The following is a 12281-nucleotide window of genomic DNA, read 5'->3' on the forward strand; positions in this document are numbered from 1 at the left end:
TAGGTCTTCCCTTGCCTTTAGCTTTGGGCAGAAGTAGGTGATGCAGAAGTGGTTCTAACTATTCAACTTCTTTTTCTTGCCCTTGATATTTATTGTGAACTCTTTTCCCTGGCTATTAAAGGTCAGTGGATTACCCACACTATTGTATGGCTATCATCAAGGATGCAAAAGAAAGCATGACGCATGGTCTCTGCCCTTGAAGAACTTGTATCTAATGGGGGACAGAAACATGAAGACTTATGGTTAGATGATCACCTTCACTGAATAGCCAGAGATAACTTTAAAAAAATTTAACCTGGCTGTTCCTAGAATAAGCTAGTTCTTTTCCAGGTCGCTGCCCAAACGTTCTGTGGATGAGAACCTTTCTTTTGTTTTTCTAGTAAGATGTTCTACTGGTTAACATCTCTTATGCCACACTTGACAATATAAAAGCTCAGAATTTTCCTTCTAAATGTCTGTGCTAACACATTCATCTTGCTCTTTGTTCTTATAAGTAGACACTTACCAGCCAAGTGTCCCTGGTTCTCAACCCAAGAGACAATGGGGAGATGTTTCAGCAGATGATAAGAAGTTGACGGTTTGTCTGGACCCTTGTTCCTTGGCCTGTACATATGATCCCAGTGCGTCCCCAGGTCCCCACTCCTCACACTTCTATCTTCCATTCTAGTCTAGTCTAATACACTTCTATTCATTGGTGCACAGGCATCAACTAATGGTAGAGCCCTCCTGCTGCCTGAAATTTACCCTAAAGCTGCTTTCACTGCTGTCTTCTTGCTTGCTTTTCTCTTAGAGGAGTGGCCACAGGTCCTCACGACAGACAAGCCAAGGGGCTGGAGAGCGAGGGCCAGAAAAACGAAAGAATGGGTGGAGCTGCCAGTTCATGCACTGGGTTGATAGGTAGCCTCCCTGGCAAAGTTCTAGGTTCTGGTTCCTATTCCTGACGAGGCTCCAAAGGTCAGAGGCCAGACTCCTAATGATTATTGTCACTCTTCTAGAAGGAGAAACTGTGGAGGCCCAAATAACCAAACGAGCTAGTAGGAAGGTAAAGGAGGCAATTCCAACCCGTTCCATCATAACAAGTACCTTTGGTTGAATGTCAGAGATTTCCTCTTGTTTAAGTGGTACCTGGTGGAATTGTTATTTTTACTTTTAGAATACTAAATTAAAGGAAAAATCAACCTATGTGGCCAAGAGAAGGGGGAAAACCCTATCTATTAAGCATATTCTGTCCAACTCTCTTAGAGTTGGATAAAGGCTCAGGAGGGGAGGTCAGATTTTTTGCAGGGAGATCCCTCTCTGGTCCCAGTGGACCTAAACGTATCCATTTCTTCTTCAGTGTTTTGTCAACAAACATTTATTGAGTAACTACGATATGCAAGCTTAGGTCTTCCTGCCTGGAATGCCCTTTCTTTGCCCACTTCCCTTTCCAGCCTGGGCCTAATCAACAGCCATGTATCCTTCTGACCTAAGCGCCCCAGAACTTTTCTCCCTTGATGAAGTGACAAGGCTTAAAATGCAAACTGCCTCAAAAAACTCATGCATGTGGAGACACTGAGAAATCTTTTCAGATCTTTCTCTAAAAGCCACCTTTGATGTAGAAGGAAAGGAGAGTAGAGAACAAAGGAAAGCAGAGGCTCCTGAAGTGAGAGGGACGAGCGGACTGAAAGGTGGTCCCGTGGGGGCCAGCAGGGAGGGTCAGGAAGAGGAGGCTGGGGGTCTCAGACATCAATCTGGCCAACTTCTCTAGTGCTGAAGAGGCTCAAAGGTTAACCCAGACTTTGATCCCGGACATTCAGGACCTAATGTAACTTTGTTCCAGGCTAACGAGAGATGAAAGCAGCCAGAGTGGGTTAGGACCAGATACAATTTGGCTGAGAAGAGGCAGTAAGAGTCTTTGACATCCCAGGGAGAATGGATTGCTCACGCTCCCAGAACAACTTCCCACATTACAGTGGCCAAGAATGTGGGCTTTGGAGTCAGATGGTCTGGGATCACATCTCGGTATTTCCACTTATTAATTCCACGACCTTGGGCAGTTTATTTAACCCTTCTGGTTCTCAAGTTTCTTGTCAGTAAAATGGTTGTTCTAATAATAACTGTCTCATAAAATGATGTTTACAAACCTGATAGAACCGTAAAACACTGTTCTGGCGCATAGAAGTCAACTGACGTTTCCTATTATAGAAGCAAATTATTTCACAGGGAGGAAAACAGGGAAATAAAGTAAATTGGGGAGTATGGATTATAGGGTTTGGATTAGGGTGACTGCGCAAAGAAGAACTTAGAGGTTAGCAAAAGGGGTTGGAAGTAGAGGTGGCTTGTGGGGTTCAGATCCTGATTCCCAAGATGTTTGGAGTGCTGGAATACCCAAAAGTCTCAGTGAGACTTAAGCATACAGCAGTTTATTTATAAACAACATGTAGCTAGATAAAGATATGGTCAGAGGAGTATCTGGATGCAGGGTTAGGAATAGCTGACTCTGCAGGCTGGCTGTCTCTGCTCAGGAGTCAGGCTACTCTCTCTCTACTCAGAGCATGGCCCATACACCAGCTGCAGAGCATCTCCCACGTCTTGTTAGAAAGGCAGAATCTTGGGCCTCCCTCCAGACCTACTGAATCCTAATCTGCATTTTTTTTTATTGAGATATAGTTGACTTACCATTTTACATTAATTTCAGCTATACAACATAGTGATTCAATATTTTTATAGATAATACTTCATTTAAAGTTATTACAAAATAAGGGCTATATTTCCCTGTCCTGTACAGTGTATCCTTGTTGCTTATTTATTTTATACACATCAGTTTGTGTCTCTTAATCCCATACCCCTATCTTGCCCCTCCCCTGACCTTTTCCCCACTGGTAATCATTATTTTGTCTTTTTATATCTGTGAGTCTGTTTCTGTTTTGTTATATACATTCATTTGTTTTATTTTTTAGATTCCACATATAAGTGATAATGTAGAGTATTTGTCTGAATTATTTCACTAAGCATAATACTCTTTAGGCCCATCCATGTCCTTGCAAATGGCAGAATTTCATTCTCTTTGTGGCTGAGTAATATTCCGTGGTGTATATATACCACACCTTCTTTATCCATTCATCTGTCGATAGACACTTAGGTTGCTTCCGTATCTTGGCTATTGTAGATAATGCTGCCATGCACATATGCATGTATCTTTTCAAATTAGCGTTTTCGTTTTCTTCGGATGTATACCCAGGAGTAGGATTGCTGGATCATACGGTACTTCTATTTTTAATTTTTTGAGGAACCTCCATACTGTTTTCCACAGCAGCTGCACCAATTTACAATCCCACCAACAGTGTACTAGAGTTCTCTTTTCTCTGCATCCTCACCAACACTTGTTATTTGTAGACTTCTTGATAATGGCCATTTTGACAAGTGTGAGCTGATCTCTCATTGTGGCTTTGCTTTGCATTTCTCTGATGATTAGCGATGCTGAGCATCTTTTCATATGCCTGTTGCCTACTTGGATGTCTTCTTTGGAAAAATGTCTATTCAGGTCTTCTGCCCATTTTAAAAATTGTGTTCTTTGTTGTTTTCCTTTTCCAATATTGAGTTGTATGAGTGGTTTATAAATTTTGGATATTAACCCCTTATCACTCATATCATTTGCAGATATTTTTTCCCATTCAGTAGTTTATCTGCATTTTAACTAGATCTCCAAGGTGATTCTTGGGCACATCAAAGTTTGAGAAGCACTGCTGTTCACCCATCTAGGTCCCAGGTTCTCCATAGGGAATGTGTGAACTGCTACGATTTTTAAACTCTAAGCCAGGATATAATGCCATCAGGTGTGCTAAGAACTGGATTACATTCTATATTGAAATTAACTTTATACTTTAGTAAGCTCATCTTTGAATAAAGTCTTTGCATATAGACCAGTAGCAAGAGGGGTCCACATCACCAGTACGCCTTTGCCACATCAAACATTCTTGGCCTCGGCATATATTCAGAGTTTAACACCAGCAATATTCAGTGTGAGTTTTTTTTTTTAAGTCACCAGACATAATTCTTCTATTAGTGGGTTCACTAGACATTCCCTAATGCATACCTTCTATTAATAGTCTTATTCAAAATTCCCCTATTGCCACCTGCCAGGGGATGTAGGAAATCAATTTAAGCAACCTCCAGCAGTCCTAAAGAGAGACTTTGAAGTCTCTGTACAGTGAATCCCAGAAAGACTGAAGACCAGGCTAGCAACGTTCTTGCTGTGCATGAGAGCTCTGTGCCTCAGTTTCTCAACTGCAAAGTGAGCAACATGATTGACAAAGAGTTTTAGCTTCTCTCAGCTCCCTTTCCTCTTCTGTTTTACCGTTCCTTTTTCTGGATCTCAGAACACGCTTCGGCTAAGACCTTGGGTTCTTTTAACTAGAAACTGGTGCAAACCTGGGCAGGTGTAAGATTAGACCCAGTCTAGGAAAGTGGGACTTAGTGGCTTAAAAGGTAGCTGTGGTTACAAGGAGCAGAAGGAGAATGGAGGAAGTGAAAGAGTTTAATTCTTCTACAAGTTCAATGATGGCTCTGATGGTACCTAAGAGGCCTAAGTAACCTCATGCTCAAAGGTTTCACAGTTCAGTCCACTGGGGATGAGGTGTCAGTACCTTGCTTATGCTGAATTATGTTCCCCCGACCAGACTGCACCTGGCCCACAGCAGTGAAAGCCTGGAATCCTAAACTCTAGGCCAGTAGGGAACTCCCCTGGCATACCTTTTTAATCTCCTCATTTCCTCATCATAGAAGTTTCCATCAAATGTCAATCTACCATGAACTTATAACCATACCTGATGGTCAGACACTCTATCCCTACTGTCTTTATGTCTATCTCTCCATCTTCTCTAAATCTCTGGAAAAAAAAAAAAAGCGTTTTCTCAACTTTGACCAATATGTATATTGATGCGTGCAAATAAACGAAATAAATACATGGACCAGAAAGGACCAATTCTGTTTGGTGTCAGCTAGGATCTCCTACCACATATTTATAGACTATTAGAACTGCCAGAGACCTCAATAGTTCAGCGATTCCCAAATATGACTCTGTGAACCTCTATCAGAATTTTAGCTTCTAAAAAAATGCAGTTTCCAGGACCCCACATCTGTATTTTCTAAATGCTGGCTGGGTGCTCCTGATACTCACCTTCACCCATTTATAGTTGAGGATAAGGTAGATGAGGCCTGCCACACGTTCAAGGTACCAAAGCCAATGATGGCAGATGGAGGTTCAGGCTTCCTTTGTTATAGGTCATGCACTTATCTACATTTCTGAGTTCACATGTGTGTCAAAGAAACAGAAGCCCCTATGATGCTGAATCAAAAGTAATCAAAAAGTAAAAGTTTAAAGAACATCTTGATAAGATGGGCTTTACTTTACCAGAATTATCCCCTGACTGAAAGATGAAAAGAACCAACAAGTCCCAAACGTCCTTTCCCGCAGCTCCACCTTCCAGCCTGCACTCAGCAGGTACCCAAAGCCTCACTGATTTGAAGCTGGGGAGAGACTAAGAGCTCTCCATGGTTTTAACAATTTCAGTAGATTCTAAATCCAGGAAAATAATTTTTCTTATAAGCTGCCAGGCTCCATTTGGGACTTATCAATACAAATAAAACCAAACGTAAAACCAGACCAAACAATAACCTTAGCTCAGGACTTCCGCGATGATCTTGGAAACTTTCGTGGCCCTCTAACTATGGGTGAGTGATGGGTCCTCGGTTCTCCATACGCCCCGCCCCAAGCTCTTTTCCTCCCTCCAGCTCAGCACTCATTTCTATGCATGTGAGTCTCAGCCCTTCCTCTGCAGCCCTGCGCTCTCCCCAGCAGGATGCCATGTCAGCACTGCCCTCTTTCCATGAATCCAGGCAGAACTCAGTCTTCTCCATCAACATGGAGCCTCTCCCCATGCCCCCTTTTTGGCAGCACCTCCACAATGCTTCTCATCTCCTACGTTTTGAAATTAGTGGAGATTTCTAGTCAGGTACTGCTGGACTCCATCTTTGTTCTTGTGTCCTGTTGGGCGAAGGACAAGAAAGAATTATTATCAAATCTGTAGGTGGCACCAAGTGGGAGAAATGAGCAGATATAGGTGATGGGATCAAGATGAAAATGCTCACAACAAGCTGTAAGGGAAGACTGAAATCAATATGATTAAATGCAATAGGAATACAATTGTGCATTGAGATAAAGATACAATGTGACGATACTGTATTATTCCATTTACATGAACTTTAAAAGCAATTTTTATTTTTGCAAGACCAATCTATGGGGCTAGAAATTGGAATAGTGGTTACTTCTAGGGTTTCCGGGAGGAGATTAAGAAAGGGGCATGAGAGAACTTTCTAGGGTGACAGCAATGTTCTATATCATGATTGTTGTGTTGGTTACAGGGGAGTATTCATTATTAGGACTTATCAGTTTGCATACTTGGTAAGACGTGAGATCTGTGCATTTTATAAGTTCCAGTCCAATATAAGATGGTGGATTTCAACAAGTAGAAGTACCTAAAAATGGAATGGGCTCTATTTGATATGAAACTCCCTGGAAGCATTCACGCAGAGACTAGAGAACCAACTGTCGGGGATGTCATAAGCTTCCAGGGTGGAGAGCTATGGTTTCCTGAGTATCTATTATATGCCAGGCACTCTGCTAAAACCTAGAGACGTTAGGAATGATAATATGCCTCTGCTCGTTCATTGCAGCGTTATTTACAATAGCCAAGATATGCAAACAACCTAAGTGTCCATCAGTGGATGAACGGATGACAAAGATGCGGATAAGGATGAATGGATAAGGAATATACTACATTATATTATATATTTATATATAATATGCATATATAATGTATATAATTATATATTCTGTTAAAAAATATTCCTCTGCTCCTTCTTCTTCCTCCTTCTCATCTTATTACTATTATTATTATCATTAAATAATTAGCTAATGCTAAAGAATGCTTACTTTGTACCAGACGCCATCCAAAGCAGTTTACCCCCGTTATTGCATTTATCTTCACAGTCAGTCTTTGAGAATGGTACTGTTATTATCCTTAGTTTCGGAAATGAAACACACAACAAATAAGTGTTAAAGTCTGAAGTTGAACTCTGAGTGGCTCACATTACAAAAGGTGTGTGAGCCAGAGTGGGGTCAGAAGTAGAGGCCCAGGGGGCAGAAGACTGCGCTCTCTTCTCCCCTGCTGCCCTCTCTCCTACAATGCTGCAATCCGTGCCCCTCTGCCTTGGTTCAGTGGCAGCAGCTACGGAAGGGTCTGGAGTTGGGGGACATGGAAACTCCATGAAAGAGCAAGATTAAAATAACCAGGAAGGCCCCTGATGACATAGGACGGTCCTTGAAGCTCTAGAATTTTGCTGTCCAATACAGTAACCACTAGCCACGCATGACTATTGAGCAATTAACATGTGACTAGTTCAGATGGAGATGTGCTGTCAGTGTAAATTACACACTGGATTATGAAAAAAGAATGTAAATTCATCATTAATAATTTCTATATTGATTGTATGCTGTAATGGTAATATTTTAGATATCTTAGGCTAAATAAAATACATTACTTAAACAGTTTTATTGGGATAAAATTCACGCATTTAAAATGTACTTGAGGGAATTCCCTGGGGGTCCAGTGGTTCAGACTTGGCGCTTTCACTGCTGAGGGTCCAGACTGAATCCCAGGTGGGGGAACTAAGATCCCAAAAACGGGCAGCGCAGCCAAAAAAAAAAAATGTACTTGACAAAGGCTTTCGGTATATTCACAGAGTTTTGCATCCATCACCATGATCAATCTTAGAACATTTTCATCACGTTTCAGCAAGAAACCCTGCACCACTGAGGCATCACCCCCCAATCCTCCCACCACCACGTCCAAACCTCCAGCTCTGGGCAGCCACTAATCTCCTCTCTGCCTCTAGTATTTGCCTATTCTGGAAATTTCATAAAAATTGAATCGTACGTATGTGGTATTTAGTGACTAGCTGCTTTCACTTAATGTTTTCAAGGTTCACCCATGTTGTACAATGTATCACTACTTAATTTCATTCCATTGTACAGATATGTCACATATTATTTATCCATTCATCAGTTGATGAACATCCGGATTTTCCCCACTTTTTAGCTTTTATGAATAATACTGCTACGAAGATTAGTGTGTAAGTTTTTGTGTGGACATATGTATTCAGTTCTCTTAGGTATATACCTAGGAGCGGAACTGCTGGGTTATACAGTAACTTTATGTTTAACCATTTGAGGAACTGCCAAAATGTTTTCCACGGCAGCTGTACCACATTATATTACTACAAGCAGTGTATAAGGATTCCAATTCCCTGCATCGGGACACTTGTTATCTGTCTTTTGATGATAGTCATCCTAGTGGGTATGAAGGGGTGTCCCACTGTACTTTTGATTTGCATTTCTCTAGTAGCTAATGATGTGTTGAGCATTTGTTAATGTGTTTAGTGGCCATTTGTATACCTTCTTTGGAGAAATGTCTATTCAGATGCTTTTGCCCATTGTCTTTTTATTATAGGGTTTAATAGTTCTTTATATATTCTAGATACAATTATCTTATCAGATAGATGATTGCAAAAATTTCTCCCATTCTAGGGATTGTCATTTTGCTTTCCTGATGGTGTCCTCTGAAGCACAGAAGTTTTTAATTTTAATAGATAAAAAGTCCTGTTCATCTATTTTTACTTTTGTTGCTGGTGCTTTTGGTGTCATACCCAGGAAATCATCACCTAATCCAAGATCATAAAGATTTACGCCAAAGTTCTTTTCTTAAGAGTTCTATAGTTTTAGCTCTTAGATTTAGATTTTCAATCCATTTTGAGGAAATATTTTGTATATGATGTGAAGTAGCAGTCCAACTTCATTCTTTGGCATATGGTTATCCAGGTGTCCCAGCACTGTTTGTTGAAAAGACTCTTCTTCCCCCATTGAATTGTCTTAGCACCCTTGTCGAACATGAATTTACCACAAGTGAGAGGGTTTATTTCTGGACTATTATTTCTATTCCATTGATCTATATGCCAGTATCACACTGTCTTAATTACTGTAGCTTTGTAGTCAATTTTGAAATCAAGAAGTGTGGGTCATCCAACTTTGCTCTTCCTTTTAAAGATTATTTTGGATATCCTGGGTCTCTTGAATTTCCATATGAAGTCTAGGATCAGTTTGTCAATTTCTGCAAAGAAATCAGTTGGGATATTAATAGAGTTTGTGTTGAATCCATAGATCAACTTGGAAAGTATTACTATCTTTCTGTTTTTTTTTTTTTTGGCCACGCCACGAGGCATGCATCATCTTCCCCAACCAGTGTTCGAACCCCTGCCCCCTGCAGTAGAAGGGTGGAGTCTTAACCACTGGACCATCAGGTAAGTCCCAGAAAATATTACTGTCTTAACAATCTTAAGACTTTCAATTCATGAATATGGAAAGTCTTTCCATTTATTCAGGTCTTCTTTAATTTTATTCCACGATGTTTTGTAGTCTTCAGAGTATAAGTTTTGCGCTTTTGCTACATTTATTCCTGATGATTTAATTTTTTGATTGTTTTCTTAATTTTATTTTTGTTTAGAAAATATTACTAAAAGTAATTTTCTCTGTTTATTTTTACTTTTTTAAGATTGGCTACTAGAAAATTTAAAATTATACAGGTGGCTCACATTATATTTCTTAGGGACAGTGCTGTTCTAGAATGAAGAGGCTGAGATTAGAGGAAAAAAGGAACATAAAACAATGGAATATATCAAAAGTATGCATGCCGTGATGGCTCTGGAGCTACATTTGTGAAACCTAGTGTAGAATTTTCACCTATTATGGAAATCACAAGTGTTGAAGAGCTTCTGATTGCACTCAGAGATAACAGGTGTAATTGTCCCTACTCTGCACAGAGGGGATTTAATCAGATAGAGTCTGCAGAGTTTTCTGTGACTTCTCAGCCCTTGGGCCTATAAGGGTAGTAAAGTGACATTGCCATTGCCTGAGCCCAGGCATGAGGAAACAGGGAAAGGGTAAGAAAAGAGAGCTCATGCTGACGGCCTCAAATCCTTTCAAATGGTATCCAGGAAAGGGAGTAACAGAGCTTTGCCCGTTGACCCTGGTCTGAAGCTGACCCCTCTCTCACCACTTCTGCTCCTCTCATTGGCACTCCCTCGGGAAAATCTTCCTTGATCCTTCAGGATTGCTATAGATGCCCCTCCTTGCTGTGCCCTTGGTGTTTTCTGTAACATTTATTACACAGATTTGAAGTTGCCTGTTTACTTTTCCTTCTTCCCTATAGACTGTGAGTTTCTCAAGCAGAGACAATACCTTGTTAACCACCTACAGTGAAGTGATGGGAGTGATAAATATTGAGTGAGGGAATGATTGCTTGAGTATTATGTTCCTTCTTTCTTTAGAAGAGAGTAATGTCACAGCATTACATTAAAAAAAGAAAGATGCTTTGTAAGTGTATTTTGGTTCACTGGGTAGAATTTAATTTTGTTGTTAGAAAACTGATGTGAAAACTAATGTGAGTTCTAGTTCTGGCTTTGTTACTTACTAGCTGTGTGACCTTGAAGAAGTCACTTATCTTCTCTGGACTTGATCCCTCATCTGTAAGTTGAGAGGTTGAACTATTGAGTTTTAAGATCCTTTCCAGCCCTAATATTCTGTGAGATGCTGAAGACAGGGCAAATCTGGCTTTCAATTGTTGGCTTCCTTCCAGACAAGCAATTCAACAGAACAGCTGAGATTCCCAACATTTTGCAGGGGCCTCTGCCTTCTCCCCCTTCTCCATGTCTTAGCAAATATGAATAGCCAAGGGCCTCACTGAGGGTGGTGTTTTTACAGAATCCAATTTCAGTCCATTTAGAGGGGGACTTTTCATGCTGACTTGGTAATTTGAACTCTGTCATGCCTGATGGACTGAATGCATTTTCCCTGCCTGTGTTACCCGCTCTGGGCTGGTGGGAAGAGAAAGTGCAGGCATTGGGAGTGGGAAGCAGGGGCACTTTAATCTAAGCAGCTGCAGATCAGCTGTTTTGGCCTTGCAGCCAGTTTTGTCTTTCCTGCTCTGAGGCACAGGATGTGGATACCATGGCATTGGAAGGAGAGTGGGCGATGGCTGTCCTCTTCCCTGACAATTGCCTTCTCCTTGCACCGCAGAAGCCGCTAGCCTGTGGGAGCAACTGCAGCAAGAAAACTGTGTTGATCTTTGGGTGTGACTAGGAAACACCTGGTTCTGCAAACCATCAGAATTATTCCAACCGATTGCTGTGGAGTCTGATATCTGCTTGCAGAAGGCATGCGATGGAGTATGGGGCTTCCTCTGCTCCCCTAACCCCCAAGTATCTATACTTGTTCTATTTGATCAGAAAGTAACCCAGGGGCCTGCTGGAAGTTCACTTTCTTCTAGAGTACAGTGTAGGGAAATACAGAAGATAAACATACAGGTATTAGCAGCCACACTATAAATGAGGAAACTGAGGCTGAGCATGGTGGGAGGAAGAAATGAATGTTTATTCCATGCTTACTCTGTGCCAAGTACTGAGCTAGGAGACAGGTACTTCTTAATCCTCCCAACAGCCTTTTAAGAAATATGACATTATGCCATGTATAGGTGAGGAAAATGAGGATCAGAAAAGTCAAGCAACTGCCCCAAGGTCACACAGCTAGTAGACATCAAAGCTGGTATTCAAACAAAGCTCCATCTGTCCACGCCGAAAGATCCCAGGATTTAAAATAGTGGAGCTGGGTGTTCCGATTGTCTGTTGGTCTACCTCAGCAGTGGCTCCTTAACCTGGCTGGTCAGCGGAAACTTTTCAGGATGTTAAAAAACTATAGTAGCTTGAGCATCATCCCCATGATTCAATGGATCTAAGGCACAGCCTGAGATTATGTATTTTTAAAAAGCTGCTTCAAGCGATTCTGATGTTTTGGAAAAAGCACAGCACTGGAGCACATAGCTTCTCTTCTTTTTTTTTTTTTTTTAGGTGGTTTTTTTTTTTAGAACGTGGTCACTGATTCTTTGACACACCTCTAACTGAGAGATGGGGTCTATATCCCCTCTCTTTGAATCTGGTTGGGCTTGTGACTATATGACAGAAGTGATTTTTTTTTTTTTTTTTTTTTTTTTTAGATGTTGGGGGTAGGAGTTTAGTAATTTATTTATTTATTTTTGCTGTGTTGTGTCTTCGTTTCTGTGCGAGGGCTTTCTCTAGTTGCGGCAAGCGGGGGCCACTCTTCATCGCGGTGCGCGGGCCTCTCACTATCGCGG

This window comes from Leucopleurus acutus, assembly GCF_964270905.1.
Source record: "Leucopleurus acutus genome assembly, chromosome: 1".
NCBI classification, from domain to species: domain Eukaryota; kingdom Metazoa; phylum Chordata; class Mammalia; order Artiodactyla; family Delphinidae; genus Leucopleurus; species Leucopleurus acutus.